The sequence below is a fragment of the Aplysia californica genome, unplaced genomic scaffold (assembly GCF_000002075.1).
Source record: "Aplysia californica isolate F4 #8 unplaced genomic scaffold, AplCal3.0 scaffold00407, whole genome shotgun sequence".
NCBI lineage: Eukaryota > Metazoa > Mollusca > Gastropoda > Aplysiida > Aplysiidae > Aplysia > Aplysia californica.
Window position 1 is genome coordinate 60356 of NW_004797677.1, and position 2958 is coordinate 63313.

Below are 2958 nucleotides of genomic sequence, written 5' to 3' on the forward strand. Positions count from 1 at the left end.
TGACATTATATATAAATGGCGAATGTGGGAAGAACACAAGTTGTTGTTGTTTTTAAATCGTGGCTGGCAAAAGTGGGACGAAAACAATTAGTGAGACGAAGATATGGGTCGAAAATGAGTGCACCGTCATGGTTGGCAATTTTTTTGGGAGTGACGGTAATAATATAATGTACACCTTGTCAGAAGAAAAAAACATGACAATGTAATTTAATTGCCATATTATCTTTTGAGACAACATGACTAAGACATTTAGTAGCGCATATGTATATTTCCTCAGCTTTAACAATCAGAGATCAGCGGTAACACCCAAACAAGGCCTCCAACTCCACACAGTTGGACGTAGCCGCATTGTGAAATTATAACATTTCGGCACAACTTCTTATCTGAGGTCGGTGGCCTAGTGGGCAGGCTCTCGGACTCGAGGGTTTGAATCTCGTCAAGAGCCCAACGTTATGTCCTTGGGAAAGGCGCTTTACACAAATTTTCCTCACTTCACCCACGTAGGAATGAGCACCCAGCTATAGACAGCGAAAGATCTTGTCAGTTTGTTAGTGTTTGAGCGCTTAACAGCTGCTTGCACTATACGCTTCCCTGGAAGCTGAGAGTGTTTTTGAATGTTCTGTGGTCTGCTGGGGTAATACACTCTGTCACATCTTTAAGTATACACATTTTGAAGCTCAATAAAACAAAATCTATGCCACCAATTACTTTCAAATTCACACACTGATTACGTAATATACCTGTCGCTGGTGAACTGTTTTCAGATTTCTGAACGCGCCAGTGGTTTTGTATCTGCATGCGAGTTTCGTGTTTTTTTTAGAATCCTTCAAGATACGGCAATGATTTGTTTAAAAAAGAAGCATACATCAAAGCTTTGTCATTTTTGTAACAATTCGCCAGTGATAAAACTTGTTTTGTCTACGTTTCATGATGTCACGCCCTACGAGAAAATGAGGAAAATCAGCTTGTTGGAATGATCCGCGGGGGTGCCTTAGTAACCACTGTTGCGAGACATTTTAATGTAACACGAAGACCTGTATACACAACAATGGATAGCGAGAAGACAACAAAATCAGGAAAGGATCGACACCGCCAACGCGAGAGAACAAAAATTACTCAAAGAGAGGATTTTTTATACGCTTGTCGCATCTACGGAATCGTTTCAAAACGGCAAGACAAACCAGAGATGAGTTGAACAACATGCGACAACCCCAGCCTCAGACACTTCCTCAACTTGAGAGAGCATCGCATGAAGAGTGGAATAACATCCCTCAACAGGCAGTGCAGCGATTGATTGATTCAAGGCGGCGACGATGTTAGGTCATCGTCAACGCTACTGATCGTGTTACTTTTGTAGACCACCTCCACACTCTTGTAAGTCGTGAATAAACCTGTTATGTTAACATTCCGTATTGTTGCTTTTTTCGTATTTAAATTTGATTGAATTCGTATTCCTGAAATTTTAAAGAATATCGACTCATTGTGAAACTAGCTATTTCCACTTTAACACAGTGTATACTTATAAATGTCACAGAGTATAGTAATAGTAGTGTAAATGGCATAGAGCTTGCTATTGAGCGGGGACATGCGTTATACAAATGCTATTTATTATTATTGGTTGTTTGTTTTTTTAAATAACAAATTTGCCGTGTGAGCACTTTTTCAGGTCACTTCTCTGTTCCCGATACCTTATGGGACAACTCTCTGTCTCCAGCACTCTCTTTTAGGCGTATGAATGCAACTTAGCTAACTCTTGATGAGTGCAACAATCTTTTTCTCCTGTCACAGATTGCATTGGTTTTTTTTTACAGCCGAAGATCGGAGCTTTTCTTTCCAAAAATGAACGTCAGTCGCGGTTGGGTGAAAGGCGTCATTTTTTTTCTGTCTACCCCGGCTTTTATCATTATTACTATAAATTTGTATTTGTTTTCTTTTGCTGTCTTTCTTGTTTGTTTCCAATAACTAACTGGCCGATATAAATTCATGAGATTCCATTTACTTTGACATTAAATCAGGTGGTGGGTGGTTGACGGGTTCTCTGGTGTGATTTCCTCCTTCTTTCCTATCAAAACATCTATCGTCCTGATCTCTCCTCCTCCTTTTTTGTGTTTATTACTCTCTTGTAACACCTCCAATCTTCGGCACTTATATGACATTATTTTGTTACAAGTGCCATAAAACTCTTACTTAAAAAACAAAACAAACAAACAATAACAACCAAAAAACCCCAGGTGTCTCAAACTCGCAACCCGCGGACAATTGAGGCGCGCAATGCGATATTTTGCAGTCCCTTCTTGACATCAAAGTTTAATGTTAATTAATATGCAACCTTCCCTCAAGTCGGATCTGGTTGAAGTATCTAGAAATAAGCGCTGTCAGATCTCTGGCAGCGAGGAGTAGATAAGAAAAGCAGGTTGAAAGTTCAGCTATTACAAAGTCAGAGGAATTAACGAAAAAATAAACCAACCCACAACAAAACAAATAAACAACAAACTACAAGAAAACTGAAACAAAAAGAGCACTTGAAACCTTTTTTTCTGGAATACAATTCGCGGCTTATGTTCACTCAGACTCTACCTCCAACGACCAATGGGTAATTATATAAGATTGACTCCCCTGAGCTCATCCATTTCAAAAACCTCTTTGTAGAAAAAAAAACCCTACAGAATTCCGACCCGTTATGCTTAGAACAGCAGTTACGTAGAACGAGGTCTTGTGCTACTGCGATCCATCCACCCCTAACTAAGCTCCATCCTCCCCACCTCCACCTCCCATGACCAGCTAAAAATACAAACACACAATCTGTAGTTGAAGCAATACAATAACAATGATTACATTTCTTGCATTGTTACAAAATACATCTACAACAATCACAAGATTTTTTTTCTGAAAGTTGATAGTCACTTGCTTTGCTCTGGATTACCTGATAAGGAGGAGGAGGAGGAGGAGGAGAAGGAG